Genomic DNA, 17455 nt, shown 5'->3' with positions numbered 1-17455 from the left:
AATTTAGGCATATTTTACCTCCTGTGGTGTGTTCTTTCTATTGGCTTTACTCAGGCTGGAGTTCCACTTTTTGAAAGACATCCTTTTAGTTTGAATAAACTTATGTACCTTGCCCTTTAACCTCATTGTGTTTCTTCTTCCTGTCTTATTTAGATATTTGCATAACTTCAGCACCTCAGTTAAACTGAAGTATAAGTAGCCTCCACGCTGATTCCAAGGATTTTAACTTAACTTTTGTCTTTATGATCTTTCTAAGTAGCTTTCTCCTTTAAAATCTCTATATAGATATAAATATACCTTTCAGTGTGTTACTATGGTCTAAATCAAGAATAAACTTTTTCTGTTTCAAAACCAGCTTTTCAAACAAGCAACCATCTTGATGAGTGTTGTTTTGTTTTGTTTTTTCCCTCTGAACTGTCTTGATTTGACTTTTGCCCAACTAATATTTGGGTAGTTGTAATTACCAATTTTGTGGCCTTCAGTTTCTTTCAACTTTGTGCACTCATCAATATTCTGAACTGGAAACCAGTATCACAATCCAGTGTTATGTTTGTATTCTGATTATATAGGATTTCTCTCCATAAATATTACATGATCTAGTCAAACCCCCTTTTTTAAATTTCATTAGAAACCATCATATCTTTTAAGACCTACTTTCTAGTCTCTACAAACTAGTCTGGATTTTGAGTGTGATTCTTGAACCTCAATGCATTACAGTATTCACCCAATGTCATCCCATCATATTTTAGAACATACTACATTTACATTGCATTTAAAGTATTTGTTGCATCAGATAGACTCCTCTCTTTCCTTGTTGTTTCTTGCCAGTGTTCCAATGCAAACTGTTAAACGCTAGTTACTCTGCTCCAAAAAGCAGGTCTGAAAATATCCTAATGAAAGTTATTATTTAAATATTTGGATACTATTCTGGATTATAGTTATTTAATATCTCCATGCTGATTGGTAAACTAGATAATGTTATTGCAATATGAGAAACATTTTGTAAAATCTTTCCAAGGGATATAAATTTTTCCAGACAATTGAGACATAGCTAGCTTAAAGTTGCAAAACCAAGCTTTGATGCCAAATGAGAGGGGAATGATCTGTAAAAATAGGCTGTTAGTACAGAGTTTTGTCTGCCCTTGTTCTGTCCAACTCTCATGAAAAATAAAATAATTGCTATAAGCCCCTTTAAACCAACAAACACATTTTCTTAGGTGTTTCATAAAAACAGAGTGGAAAGTCCTTTCAAGCTATATGCAGAATTAGTCCACATCAGTACTTGGATAGGTTACCTCCCAAGAGAACCAGGGTGCTGATGATGTGGTGTTGGTGACTTAAGTGGCACTCTTCCTTCTAAGTCAATACTGAGCAAATGCTCCATTGTGATGATAGGGATTAGTAAGCTGCTCAATTTGCAAGTCTTTCAATAGGGACTGAAAGCTTGTGATCAGTGAAAAATTTAAGACTTTTCTTAGAATAGGGTTGTTAAACCTGTTGCTTTAGGTAATTGCATTGTCTACTCTAAATTATTCGTACAGTTTTGAGTGGATGGTATTTTATTTCCTGTCCTGAATAGCTGTATACTTCTGTGCACTGTTATGAGGCTGCCATGTTCCATACAGGTGGCTGTGTTTCTATTGCTGGTGAAATTATTCCTCTATACATTGTAAAGCACTTTGTTTTTTTTAAATAAAAGGCATTATGTTAACATGTTTAGTATTTTATTGAAAATACCACTAAACAGCAGTCCTTTAGCTGAATGAATGCTTCCTTGATATTTTCTCAAAGGAGTCCTAATGAGGTGTATTCAGATAGAACAATGGTGGCTATATCATGAGGTCCTGAGGATGTTGGATAGAAAATATAGAAAAATGTCAGGTCTGTAGCTGTGACATGGATTCAGTATTCTCTCCTTTTTTCCCTTGCAGAAAAATATTTTTTTAAAAATAAAAATCTAGACTCTTGTAGAAATGCTCATTCCTTTTCGGTACCCACTTGGCTATTGTTTTTATTAATGAAGAAAATCTGGAAAGAGAAAATACACTTCTTAAGGAATGGTTGGGGTTTGGGGCATTCCAAGGATTAGAGGCCTAGACTGTTCCCCTAAAATAGCATCCTTGAGTGAGTGTACTACTCAATCCGTAAAAACGGTTAACCATTGTTTGTAGTGGAGCGGATTTTTTTTTTAATTATGCAACAATAGATGTAGCATGCCACCTTTTGAGAGAAATCTTCATTGCACTTCATTGAGTAAACAAGTATTATTTTTAGGAATTTTGACGGTTTGCTGTTTGTCACAGCTACACAACAGTGGACTGATTTGTTTCTTTCGTTCTTAAATCTGATGTTTTTAGTGTTCACTTTTTTGGATTATCCACCATCATGCATGCTATTGTTCTGAGGGCAAGAGAAAGACAGATGTTCAGGCTTACTAAGCACATCTGTATTCCTGTGAAACATGATAGTATAAGGCATAGAGTCTGACCGGAAGAGCTTTTCTCTGTGGTTAGTCCATCCCATGGCACATCCTGAGTCCACTCCCAACCAAATTGTTCAACCATATCTATTTGGGTTGTATTAACATTTTTGTAAGGCTGGAGGAAATGGCTTACTGGTGTAAGTATCAAGCTGAAAACACTAGAACTGAAATTCTGGCCCTATTGAAAGTCAATGGCAAAACTCCTATTGACTTCAATAGGGTCAGGATTTCATCCTAACACTTCCTGGAAATAACAGATTTAAATCGCCACTATAGTAAATTCTGCACTGCATCTTTTGTTCCTTCCAAGGCAGAGGAATTAAATTTCATGCAGTTCACTGCATAATCTTTAGGATGATACTTTAAATTTAGCTTAATTTAAAGCTTAAAAATACCCCCCCAAACCCACACTTTTTTATAAAGCCTAAGGCCAATAGGAATGTTTACACATTTAAAGAAAACAATAAAACTGAACACCCACCCCTAAGGCTGGCCCTATATCTTAGCCCACAGAACCTTGCTTAGCTAGAGGAAGGGCCTTGCATCCTAGCAGATATATTGGGGCCGCCTCCTCACCACATCAGCCGAGGCTTATGTCAGGATAGGACAGCCTTCCTTAGAATTTGGAGTACAGCAAGCTGATGCTTCAGCCTCGTGAAGGTATCTTTGTCTGTAAGTCTTGGAATTCCTGCTACACCAAAACCAGTTCAAGAGAGACTCTTCCAAGATTAGGTTTCAGAGTAGCAGTGGTGTTAGTCTGTATCCGCAAAAAGAACAGGAGTATTTGTGGCACCTTAAATTTGTTAGTCTCTAAGGTGCCACAAGTACTCCTGTTCTTCTTCCAAGATCCTCTACCATGGTTTGAAATGGATCACTGCAGCTTTAGTAAAGGAACCTGATTTCCTATTAGACTGTACCGAAGGAGACTCAAGCCCTGGTGAGGATGTTCAGTTTTGCTTCCTATCTAACTATTTTGCTTAAAGCAGAATATATCTCCTTAGGCAGGGGTTCCCAAACTGTTGTTGGCACCTGGTGCTGGTTCCTCTGGTGCTTTCACCAGAAGTTCTTTTTGGTGTATTCTCAAAGAGAGTTTTTCCTAAGTTCTTCAGGATTTGACTGTTCAGGAAACAAAAGAATACATTCAGCTATCCAAAACTCTATGTACAATACTCCCTTTTAAATCTCTAAATATAATTTTACTTATTTTATTATTTGTGTTGCAATAATGCTTAGAGGTCTCAGTCAAGAACTAAGGCTCCTTTGTCCAAATGTAATAAATCGTAGTCCATGTCCCAAATACCTTACAGCCTTGGTTTATGGAACAATGCGATTTCATATGCTGTTGGAAAAGAAACCTTTGACCCACAAGAAGAATTAAATAACACCCTCAGTTAAGGCTCCAGCCCAAAAGATGCAGATCGCTTCCTGTGAGATATAGATTGCCTTCAACTCAAACTGAATTGAGGGCTAAGAAAGCACCTTGTTTAGTTACAAACCTACCTTACAGTGAACATGTACAAATTATATTAAGATTCACATTCATATTTTTCCTTTTAATTTAAAAACTGGTATCAACCTAATTTATTCCTATATATCCCATTTTAATCCTAATAATCAGTTGAAAAAATCGTTTAGATCCTTCTAATTTCTTACAAGGAATTTTTTTACATTATCTAACATTAATATACACTCCATTTTAAATATAAATATTAATATGTATGAAAAATAAAATGTTCTGAAATTATTACAGGAAAATATATTCAAGGTATTTTAAATAAACTTTTAAAGCTGGTGATTTTATATTCAGAAGTTCATTTCTAAACTTCTGTCTCAGTATTTTTAAGCTTTTACTCTGTTTTGTAAATAACTTTAACAACCTTGTTTGACCTTGTGATAGAAAAAGGCTCCTACTTTTACTTTTCATTTCATAAAAATAGGTTTGAATTATAACTCATGATTGAACACTGCTAAAATGTGGAGGGAGGAAAACAAAATCAGAATTTGGATTCAGGTCTGAATTCATAGTTGGCTCCCCAGCACCGAAGAAAGGGCTGATCTCACATCCCAGGATCTGAGCATCCCAAACCGGCTATGTGTCATATTTTCAAAAAGAATGTTTGATGTATAAAATCCAAGAGGTATCAAATGTTGCAAGGGTTTGTGCAGTCCCCTCCCAAAGCTGGAAAAACTCAGGATATGGATTTTTGTTTGTTTGTTTAGCTGTGTGTAACAAAAACAAAACACTAAAGCTTAGGTTTAAAATGAAGCTAAAAACAAGCTTTTAATGTTTTTTTAATATAATATGCTTTCCACTCCACTTCTTTTCTTCCTTTGGTATCTACTTATTTTAGGCCCAGATAGTGCAAACACCTATATGTTGATTTCAATGAAAGTTAAGCACACTTTTGCAGGATCTAGGTCTTTATATTCTACAGCAATCATCACTATAGTTTCTAAGTGCTTCCTATGTAAATTAAATTGACAAGGGAGCATCCTTAATGAACATGACAAACTTTTCTGCCCTAGAGGCTTTATTTTAGATAGATCCAGTGTTTTTTTTGTTTTTTCCTTTTGTATTGTATTCCCTACTTTTCCTTATATGCCTCACTGTTTTTCTTCAGTCTTGTTCAGTGTTCGTGTGGCCTTTCATCTCCTTTTCCATATCTTTTTTATTTTAAAAAAATCTCTCTTTTCTCAGCCTCTTTGGTATGGTTTCTTCTTACCTGCCTTTATCTCTAATTTAAACCTTCAGTGTTTTCTCTCCCTCTCTCTGTCACAATCTTTCATCATTCTCTCTCTATCATCACTCGGTTCCCCTCTCCCATGCCCTCTTTCCAAATGCAGGCAATGGATGTGCGCAGGGGGTAGAGTGAATCTGTGGGTCACTTTCAGCTAGGGGTGAGTTGACTGCTCAAGGAATTAAGAGTATTCACGAACTGGATTTGACAGTTTAAGCCCATCTTTTTTTTTAAATAGCACTAAGGGAATCTTGAACTATATTCGCCAGGTGCACTAACACTGTTATGGCCAAATAGACTTGTTTGTCACTTCTGTGCAGTGGAAGGAAGAGTTACTCACTGAGAAGCTCCTTCCTTGGCCTTTGGAATAAAACCAGAATTTTGGCAGATTCCACTTCTCCCTTGCCATCTATTTTTGTGAGGACAGCAGGGCAAACTTGAGTATTCAGGAGAGTTAGGAGAGAACTCAGGTTATTGGTACCCTGGCTTGGTGAGTGCTAAACTCAAGAGTCCACAGAAGGCTGTAATTTTGTTCATTTAGTCAAAGGAACATAGGAATTACCATATTGGATCAGAGTAGTTTGTCCCTGTTGTCTAACATCCTGGCTCTAGCAGTGGCCAGTACCAGGTACTTCAGAGGAAGGTTCAAGAAGCCCTGCATTAGACAGTAAAGAAATAATGCTCAGAGAGAGAATGTTTCTGCTTAATCTCTGTAAATAGAGGTTGTTTTATGCCCTGAAACATGTCTCCTCTTTCACCACACTAAAGGGCACTTCTTCTTGGTAGGATGAATATCACCTTAGTCCCTTCTCATGTTCAAGATTGGAAAAACCATTTCGGTGTAGTCTTCAGACATCCCTATGCCTGAGTCACATTTTCTAATTTCAAGTGGGATCGACCGGGACAGCTTCTTCCAGAGCAGCAGAAATGGTGTCCCATTGTCAGCTGGCACAAAACCAAAGGGCTAGCTGTGGCTTGAATCCTGCAGCCATATAATTTGACTGTAATTTCCTCATATCTCATATACTAACCATGTTTGGGCTTGGTCAGTGTGTGAATGAGAAAGTTCCAAAGAAAATCTTGGCTGCTTCAGGAAGTGGTATGGGTCATTCAAGACTAAACAAAGGACAGCCTGGGATTATGGAGTACTGTGTTTTTGGTGTTAATGTCTAACTCTTGACTATTCATGGCCATGTGATTTTATATTGGCACTTTTCACAAGAGTGAAGTCCAGATGTCCTAGCCAAATTCAAATGGACAGAGAGGTGCTCCCACAATACACCATGAAGCAAGCCTTAGAGCAGCTACAGCTAGGAAGGGTGCTAAGAACCCTGGGAGATGCCCCCAGAAGCCATAGTATCTGACACGTGTACATACCACAGTATGAATGTGCTGGCACAGGTATCTGGACTGAATAGGACTGCAGTGTGGATGCTCAAAGGTGAGCTTGGAAAAAATGGGTTTGAAAGTGTGGGTCACATGGACCTGGGTTTACTATGCAGTGTAGACATACCCTGAAAGTCTTACAGCTTTAGAATGCTCACCCCCAAGAGATAGAGTACATCTGTGGCCTCTTTCCAGGGAAAACTAAAACTTTTTCCTTTTTTTTAATGTGTATTGATTTGTGGCAACTACTATTAAAGTGGGCACAGGTATTACTGGTAGATTTATTTATTTATTCAATTGCTGTTTCAGGTATCTGTTTTGTCCTTGCACGATGGATCCCATTTGACATTATTGACTTCAGCTGTATATTTACTAAGTGCTTAGAAGTTTTCAGGTTTAAATGCCAGCCAAATCATTTTATTAGGAGAATGTCACCCTAAGGGAATGTCTACACTACAAATGCTACAGTGGCACAGATACAGCATTGCAGCTACATCACTATAGTGTAGACACTACAGCAACAGAAGGGTTTTCTCTATTGCTGTAGTAAATCCAGTCCCTCAAATCAAGCAGTGTCTACGATGGTGCTTAGGTAAGCTTAATAAAGTCTCTGTGTGAGATTTTTTTTTTTTTTTTTTCAACCTCTGAGCAAAATAGATAAGTTGACCTAAATTTTAGGTGTGGACCAGGCCTCAGCTAGCAGCTTAGTGACCACATTGAAAAGCAAACCAAGTCATCTGGTGGATTTGCTGTGGCCCCTTTTATTCAAGGGAAAGGGTGTGACCAAACTCAATTTATTGCCAGAGAGTCAGTCTGTAAATAATGGCATGTTATAGTTGAGGCCAAAAAAGTTATAATCTGAAAGATAAAGTCTAATGTTATTATGTTTCTGGAAAAAGTATTTCCATAAACGAGTCTCCATATACATTGCTGGTAGAACTCCAATTTGTAATAAATCCACACTGTCTGAATTTTTAGTAGTCAGCAAAAACTTTTCTAATCTGTTTGTAACTTCCTGTCAAAACTTCTGGCAATCAACTTAAACAAGCAAAAGTGGTCCATCAGAGGAACAAAGGTTTTGGACTCTCTCTTTTTATTAATAAGAATTATAGTTCCCTTTTACAAGGAAGTTGGCATGCTTTTCAAGAAGTCCAAATCATGTCTAAAAGAGGTCATGCAAATCCCACAATCCCCCCCACAACTATGTAATAATTAAAAATAATAAAAACAAAAGCCAAACTAATTGTTCATACAATAGGAGCTTGGACCTTGTCCAAATGGAAAGCTGCTTTCTAAATTTCAAAAAAGGGATTATAGGTTTATTTTAGACTTCAGCAAAGTGTTCTTGATGTGAGAAAGGCTTACCAATGGACTTCCATGAGCTGAAAGTCAATTTCTGGTGAAAATGACCTAGAAGTCTAATTGTCTCAGATGATCTTAGTGAAACCTAACTTTTTCCTCTTGTAGCTTGAGATAGAAGTTGGATTCTTCTCCAGTGAGTTCCCTAATATCCTTGATCCAGCCTCCTCTTTTTAAATTCATGGGTTATTTTTTAAAAACAGCTAAATAAGGAAAGGGGCTTTCTTTTAAAACATGTTTCTGTGAACCTTTTCATTTGTTCTAAATTTGTTTGAGGTCACAAATATCAGTTTGCTTTGCCTCTAGCTAGTATGGACTTCTGAAACAACCACACAAATTTGAAAAGACGTTTTTGTGGGAAATAAATAATAAACATGTAAGTGAAATATTTTGAATAAATACATATTTGTTTTCCTTCTTTTGGCTTAGCCAGATAGATATGACTAACACATCTAGTGCCTAATCATACTGAATTTGGTTGTGTTCCTTTATATTAAGAATGAAAATTGCTGTAGTAGAGGAAAGGAAGAGAAAAATCTATTAATTAGAGTTGGTCAGAAACACTTTGCCAAAAAAATGCATTTATAAGTGCATGAATATTTTCATGGGAGAATTTCCATTTTCTTTGAAATTTTGTGAGTATTCAATGACAATCTGTAAACCAAACATTTTTTTCAGTTGTTGACAACCTAACATATATGACCGTTGAAACCATGATGTTTTTTGACTAAAACATTTTAAAAAATTGAAAATTTGAGTTTCATTTTTCCTTAAATTTTTTGCAAGGAATAAAACACCAGCTCTAGTATCAATTTTGTATATATGTACATCTTCAATTTCGATTCTGTACCAGTTCCATTTAGTATACTTTTATAAGTGAAGACAGGTTTGGCATATATGCTTTCTCTACTGATAATGGGGTATCTAGACTATCTTATCACTGTCAAATGAAATATGCTTAATCTCACTAACAACATAAATGAGTCATTTAATGTTGCAGAGTGAGTGACCCCAAAAATAATTTTATTCCAACATAGAGTACAAAAATGAAAACCAGCAGAAACTCCAGTTATGGTAGAATAAGCTTTCTTGATGCTTTTTGAACCAACATATATATTCTTCCTCTATTGCTCCCGCAGCACCAAAGGATGCTGACCCTACTGAGCTTTATGTTTTTAGTCCCTTTAAGCTGTAAGTGTTTTTACTTTAAAAACTTCTACTACTTTCAGGACTCAAATTTTCTGATGGCTGTTCTCACACTCCTGTATAGTAATAATTCTTAGCACTCATAACCTGCAGATCTTCTAGCACTTCACACAGGTGAATCAGTATAACTGTCTAACGGATGCCACAGGCCCTGCCCCCACTCCACCCCTTCCCACCCCCTTCCCTGAGCCTGCTGTGCCCTCGCTCCTCCCCCTTCCATCCCCCCGAGCCTCCTGCACGCCACAAAACAGCTGATCGGGAGGTGCGAGGAGGAAGGGGGGGAGGTGCTGATCAGCGGGGCTGCCGGTGGACGGGAGGTGCTGGGAGTGGGGGGCGGAGAGGCTGATGGGAGGCTGCTGACATATTACTGTGGGTCTTTGGAAATGTACATTGCTAAATTCTGGCTCCTTCTCAGGCTCAGGTTGGCCACCCCTGACATAAATGGTGACACCCACAAATTCCTAGTCCCAGCTTTGTCCCCCAGAGATGTCCATTTTGTATTGCTCAATCCCCTCTTGAACAGTACAAACTCATAGAAAGTCCATCGTCTCATTAAAGGAAAATGATATGCACAGGCCTTGTTATCTCAAATGGAGTTTCCCACATACTTTAATTCAAACTCATTGGTTAAAATAAAACAATAAGATAAGTTTATTAACTACAGAAAGATAGATTTTTTAAGTGATTACAAGTAATGATGCATAAAAGTCAGAATTGATTATAAAGCAAATAAAAAGGAAAAAAGCACAAGCTAATACCTAATTTAACAAGCTAAGTGAACTGAAAAGCAAAAAGATTTTGTTTCACCATATGCTCACAGCTGTCTATACTGGCTGAAAAGCCTTCCAGCCCGGAACACCGCTCCCCCAGTTCAATGGTGCTTTCTTTGTTTTTACAGAATTGTAGTTGCCATGAGTAAAGATGCGGGGGTGGGAGGGGAGAGGTGATTCGGAGGCCACTCATTCTCATTCTTATACCCCTCTCCCCTCTTTGAGGATTACCCCCAGCTGGAGTGCGGGTGACAAGCAGTCTCTTGTGGATGTAAGGTTTGCACTGTCCCTGTGATGAAATGTAAATTTCTTATTTATGCCTTCCCCCTGCTGGAGAGTCACCGCTTAAACAGATGATGGTCTTTTAACTCCAGGCTGGGTATCCTTTGTTTCTGAGAAATTAGTTTCGGCCATCTTTTCTTAAACTTGGATCATGTTACAACAATGTGATACAGTAGAATTTTATAATTTTACCTGTAATGTTGATAACACATATTTTATCAGGACAATAATGTTCAGCAGATTATGAGTTTTCAAATGATATTTCACAAGGCACTCTTTGCACAAAATTTATCATAGTCTTGTAAAAGTAGTGAACATAGTGGCACAGACTGTCACACTGAGCCAGACTAGAACTCATGTCTTTTGACTCCTATGCCAAGGCTCTGTCCACTGAACCATGCAGTTTCACTGAAAGCATTGGAAAAACTCTGATATGTCTACGATCGTTTATGTAGTCTCTAATTTTAGAAAGTACAAATATGAACTGATTTTGAAGGAAGATGCAGCTATCATCACATCCCCATGCATGAAATTTTGTTTTTTAATATTTTTAATTTCTGATATCCTGTAACCAGTTTTATCTTTTCCCCCATCTTCGTCCTCCCAAGTCTATTTTCCTTTGGATCATATTTCATATTTTGATCTTTTGTAGTAGAGTACAAAAAATAGTGTAATCCTATTGTCACGGTGCCTGGACTGGCTCACAGCTGAGTGTGCCAAACTCAGATCAGACTGTTAGAAACCAGAGCAAACACCCCAGACTGGTGGTATATCTATCATTAGATTTCACCAAGCGTGTAACAAAAGTGTACTCCTGGATCACTATATTACTTTTCCCATGGAGTCACAGACAATCCACTTATGCGCTCTAGCTTCTCTTTACCACCCAGATAAACTGGACTTTGTGATATAAAAGATTATTAAAACCAAAATCACCTACATTAGGTTCTTCCAACTCTGAAGGATCGGTCACTTACTCCCAGGTCACTAAGGATCTTACCAAAAACAATGCTGTAGCTAATTCCTTTAGTAAAATAAAACTTAAGATTTATTAGCTAAGAAAAGTAATGAGAGTTATTGAGAGGTTAAAGCAGATAAAATACATTACAGTTGGATTAGGGTTTATAGTCCAAATGATGGCAGAGATGTAGTAGTCTGCCAGTATCTTAGAGTCTCTTCATAAGTTCCTCAGGGCTTCCCAAAAATGGCTTTGGGGAACCTCTGTCTGTTATCTGGAATACCCCCTGATAGCACTGAGATGAATCAGATAAAAATTGCTCAAAAGCTCCAGGATTTTATAGATCAGGGGTAGGCAACCTATGGCACGTGTGCCAAAGGCAGCACGTGAGCTGATTTTCAATGGCGCTCACACTGCCTGGGTCCTGGCCACCGGTCCGGGGGAATCTGCATTTTAATTTAATTTTAAATAAAGCGTCTTAAATATTTTAAAAACCTTATTTACTTTACATACAACAATAGTTTAGTTATATATTATAGACTTTTAGAAAGAGACCTTCTAAAAACATTAAAATGTATCACTGGCACACAAAACCTTAAATTAGAGTGAATAAATGAAGACTCGGCACATCACTTCTGAAAGGCTGCTGACTCCTGTTATAGATCTTGTTCACAGGAAGGCAAGCTGACAGGCACCTTCACCCAGCATGGGCTCTGATGGGTAGCTAATGCAGACAGGGCTTCCATTGTTGCTTTGAAGTTAACATATTGACTACTTGCTTTGAAATTAACATTCTACTTCCTATGCATACATAAGTAATTTGCAAAAAGAACAGGAGTACTTGTGGCACCTTAGAGACTAACAAATTTATTTGAGCAAAAGCTTTCGTGGGCTACAGCCCACTTCATCGGATGCATGCAGACAACAAGTAATTTGGTTTCAATGATATAATACAATTGCCAGTTACTCATTACAATAGAAATAGATAATTTAAAGCAAAAATGTTAACATTCATTTAGTTTTGAGGAAGTTAATAAATAAAGATATCCTATCTCCTAGAACTGGAAGGGACCTTGAAAGGTCATTGAGTCCAGCCTTCACTAGCAGGACCAAGTACTGATTTTGCCCCAGATCCCTAAGTGGCCCCCTCAAAGATTGAACGCACACCCCTGGGTTTAGCAGGCCAATGCTCAAACCACTGAGCTATCCCTCCCCCCATATATCATATATGGTTCATATATCAAGCAAATTCTCATCTTAATGCTAACACATATCGCTGATCTAGGGCTAATTAAGCATATGGGGTATATATACACAATGCAAATCAATAAGTTACAGATACATGAAGACAATAGCAGTAACATTACTTTAAACTATTCCAACAGATGTGGCTTGACCCCACTACAATGCCTCTTGGCATTCTTTTGCTTCCTATCAGCACAAGTGAATTGGTACTCTTAACTAGGGTTACCATACGTCCTCTTTTTCCCGGACATGTCCGGCTTTTCGGCACTCAAACCCCCGTCCGGGGGGAATTGCCAAAAAGCCGAACATGTCCGGGAAAATGGCAGCTCTGCTCCTCCCCTGACTCTTCGGCTCTGTTTAAGAGCCGGGCATGGGGGCTGCCCGAAGCCGGTAGCGCTCTTAAACAGAGCCGGGCTGCCCGAGTGCTACCGGCTTCGGGCAGCCCCCATGCCTCCGGACCCTGCGCCGCCAGAGCCCAGGAGGGGAAGTGCCCGGCTGGGGGCGCAGGGTCCGGAGGCAAGGGGGCTGCCCGAGGCCCAAGTGCTACCAGCTTCACGGTTTGCCGGGCAGCCCCCAGACCCTGCGCCCCCGGCTGGGCGCTTCCCCTCCCGGGCTCCAGCTGCACTGGGCAAGCACCGGCTGGGGGCGCAGGGTCTGGGGGCTGCCCGGCAAACCGTGAAACCGGTAGCGCTCGGGCAGCCCTTTCCCTGTGGCTGGGAGTGGGAGGAAGGAGGGGGCGGAGTTAGGGCGGGGAATGGGCGGAGTTGGGGCGAGGCTGGGGGGTGGGGAAATGGGCGGCGCCAGGGCCCGTGGAGGGTCCTCTTTTTTTATTTAATATATATGGTAACCCTATCTTAACACTTCTTTGAGGTTGTGACCTGTCACCTGGCTATCAGCACCACATCTTTTAAATGAATTTTGTTTCTGAGGTGCTGCTCCAGTGATGTCTGGGAAGGAGGGACTGAGTTCATTATACAAGTTGTATGTATTGCGCTTTAAAGTAGCACTTAAAGCTATAATTTGATACAATTAATCTCTCTCATAAGCGCTGAAAACATGAGACCCTGCAATTATCTATCTTCAGTATTTGCATAATACTTTACATTCTCACAGTGCTGTACAAACATTAACAAATGAAAACATCCCTATGGCCTTGTCTAGACTATTGCTACTAAATACTAATGTATTTTTGAAAGTTGTATTAGCTAACATGATTATTTCTTAATCTAGATGGGACTCATAATTACCATAAGCCACATTTTAGACATGGGGAAAGTGAGACACTGAGAGCAAAATTTTGCTCTCAGTTAAACTGGTAAATCTGAAGTAATTCCAGTGACTTAAATTCACTTACCTCTGTATAATCAAAGCAGAACTTAGGTCAAAACTGTGACATGCCAAAAGTTGCACAGTAGTTAAGCCGGTATATAGAACTCAAGAATTCTTAGCTTCTAGTCTAGTGAGCAAACCATTAGACCACAATGCCATGCCATAGAATACTATGTATTTATTTTATATTCACTGTACATTTGTCTTTTACTGGCCCTACTTGTAGTATTTTCTTCCCTCTGTTCTTTCTTTTTTCCCTCTAAATCTCGCTCTTTCCATTTATTTTTTCTTTCTTTCAGTTTAGGAACACTGTCAGTCTATGAAAAATTATTAGTAGGTGGAGGCACAGTTGCACAGAAACTGTTTTCTTGCCATGGGAGCCCCAACAGAAATTTCAAGTGGATAGGGACCAGAAATTTCACAGCATAGCTGCCAGTGTAGAGGAAAGTACATCTGTGCAGAAGCATAATTTTAGTTAAAATGCTACTTTTTTTTGTAATAAATCAAATATGTTAATCTAGATTTGTCATCTTAACTGAGAGAAGAATTTGGCTCAGAGAGATTCAATGCAGTTGGAACTTGTTACTGGGTTCCTGTGTCGTACCCTGTCCCCTAGATGCGGCCTTGTCTACACTAGACTGTTTTGCTAAAAATGTCCCATCATTGTTACCATCAGTTCAGCTCCACCCAGGATAGCAGTGACAGGAATTTTAGTTTAGACAATCCCGCAGATGGCCCATTACATTTTTAGCACTGCATCAACTAGATCTGTGGGCTAGACGACACGGTGTTTAAAATGCTGGTGGCCACATGGAAGTCTGTCTGTATTAGCACAGATGGTATTACTGGTGGAGCTGAACTGATGGCAGAATGACAGTACAGTATTGGGATGGGGAAAGGGAAGCAGCCTACTATAGACAAAGTAATGTCTGGTGAATGCACATCAAACAACTCCTGCTAAGACTTCCTTGTGCTCCACCTGCAGTTTGACAATGCAGTTCCCAAGAATCTATAAATAGAGATGTAATACTTTAAAGCTGTGCTATAATAGGTGAACTATAGCACTTATTCCTCAAGTTTATACCCTGTAATATTATGTGCAAATCAGAGCGTACTTTCTTTAGAGGTTGAAGTAAAATTGGAGTAGTCTTTGACTTTAAAACTTAAAAGGGAGATGTCACAGGATAAGTGGGGTGCGGTGCACCTGAGTCTGTATATCTAGAGCAAAAACTACTAGAGAGAGGTTCTGTTTCAGTGGCAAGAAGCAGTCCAAGCAGATCCGGGCTGTCCTCATGCAGTTCCTAAAACAGGAACACAAACTGTGGGAGGTACAGTTGGAGCTGCAGAGGCGACTGTCCATATTGGAAAGCATGAGAAAAGAATCATTCAGTGGGTGAAGAAAAAAGATTTGGGGACTCCATAGTGCCCAGAGAATAGTATGGCTGTGGGGAAGCTGGACAGGCAGAGGTCTGGAAAGGAGCTGTGTGAAGTCAGAGATGGGTCAAAGGAAACGGAGGATGTTTCGACAGAAATGAAAAGCCATTGAGAGAGACTGGTGATAATGAGGTACGGCTTGCAGATGGCCTGCTAGAGAAAAAGCAAGAGGTTAAAGACAAGACCAGGTTGGATTTCCTAGTGGAGTTTTTGGAAGACAAGAAGGTGGATGGAAGACACCCAAGAAGAAAGGGATACAGGGAAGAAGAAAGTACCCAGAGGATGTTCTGTGTTCCTCCCTCCACACTTCAGGCAGAGAGAGCTTTGGTATTCCCAGTTGCACTCTAGTGATGCTACTTAGGACTTACCTACAGTAGTGCTGGCATCATGTTATCCAGAAGAAGAGATACCTACAGTAACTCTTGTTCCCAACTGTATTGCCTGCACAGAGCCACACTGTAGGAGTCCGGTTCCTTGACACACAACCAAAGATCCATTTTAAAGCAGAAGTAGATTCCTCAATTCCAACATTATTGAGATGGAGAGCATAGGCTATCCCACATCCACTAACAGACCCTGCATTTTTTTCTGCCTCCAGGAACTATGTTTCCAGCTGGATTCCAATGCGGAGAATCAGTTGTGTAGGGGGCAATGTAGTTGGAGGAGTTTTTGGCCTGAGGGCCACATCTGGGTATGGAAATTGTATGGCAGGCCATGAATGCGCACAATATTGGGGGTTGGTGTGCGGGGGGGGGGGGAGGGGGAGGGCTCTGGCTGGGGATGAGGGGTTGGAGGTGCAGGAGGGTGCTCTGGGCTGGGACTGAGGGGTTCTGAGGGTGGGAGGGGGATCAGGGCTGGGGCAGAGGGTTGGGGCACGGAAGGGGGTCAGGGGTGCAGGCTCCGGGTGGCGTTTACCTCAAGGAGCTCCCGGAAGCAGCGGCATGTCCCCCCACTGGCTCCTACGCAGAGACGTAGCCAGGCATCTTTGTGTCCTGCCCCGTCTGCAGGCGCTGCCCCTGCAGCTCCCATTGGCCATGGTTCCCAGCCAATAGGAGCTGTGGGGGTGGCACTTGGGGCAGAGGCAGCGTGCGGAGTCCCTTGGCTGCCTCTGCACGTATGAGCCAGAGGGGGGGACATGCCACTGCTTCTGGGAGCCATGCAGAGCCATGGCACGCACAGAGCAGGGCAAGCCCCCGACCCCGCTCCCTGGCTGGAGCGGTGCAAGCCCCGGATCCCACTCCCCGGCAGGACTCGATGGCCAGATTAAAACATCTGAAGGGCCGGATGCAGCCCCTGGACCGTAGTTTGCCCACCCTTGTTGTAGGTGAATAATCACCTTTTCTTCATCCTGACATTACCTCCATAGTGCCCTACTACAGGACACTAGCTTGTGGTGACTTCACTGAGGAGCCCTGCTAGCTGAACAGTGATTGAAGCACTGCTCTCCCAAACTCATGGGTTAATTTTAAGAAAAGACTAGGGTGGCACTCTTGCATGGCAACTTTTCCCCATGTTGTTGGAGTTATAGCTGCAATATGAAAGTGATAAATGATTGGGACCATACATTTCACAATGCACTTGCCAATAGGGAAGAAAGCATGTCTGTACAGAAGCATAATCTTATTTAAATTTTAACTTACCTGTTGGCATCTATCCTGAATTTTCTGGGCAGCTCTAATTTTATCAGGATAATCTCCTACCCACACATTGTTTTAACTTGCTAACCTCAGGAGCTGTCATGGTTCCTGGTAAAATAGAGCTTTGCTATTGCTGGCCCCAGCACTCTGATGTCAGTTCCGTAGCCAGCCAAAACCATTATAAAATACAATTCTTGCCACAGTATAGCCTAATTTTCCCTGTTCCAGTGTAGACAGAACCATACTATAAGCCACTGGTGTTCACTTTTTCCACCTGGGACCTAAAAAAAACCCAAACAAAGGATTGTATGATTTGGATAATGACAAGAAACCAGAGGTGGTGGCGGTGAATAGTGCTCAGTTTGGATCATTGGTCAGAGTGGGGTTTAATGCTTGCATCTGGGTATGTCTGTCTTATCTTGTCTGAGCTATAAACATCCTTTTTCATGTATTTAAATGAAAGCCGGGATTTTCATGAGAGACAAGGTGGGTGAGGTAATATCTTTCATTGGATCAACTTCCGTTGGTAAGAGAGACGAACTCTCACATTTACACATAGGTCTTCTTTAGGCCATGGACCATTTGAATCCAAGAGCTGGGCCTTGTGAATCACCACCACTGCACAGCTC

Source organism: Malaclemys terrapin, chromosome 3 (assembly GCF_027887155.1).
Source record: "Malaclemys terrapin pileata isolate rMalTer1 chromosome 3, rMalTer1.hap1, whole genome shotgun sequence".
Lineage (NCBI taxonomy): Eukaryota > Metazoa > Chordata > Testudines > Emydidae > Malaclemys > Malaclemys terrapin.
This window is presented reverse-complemented; position numbering follows the sequence as displayed.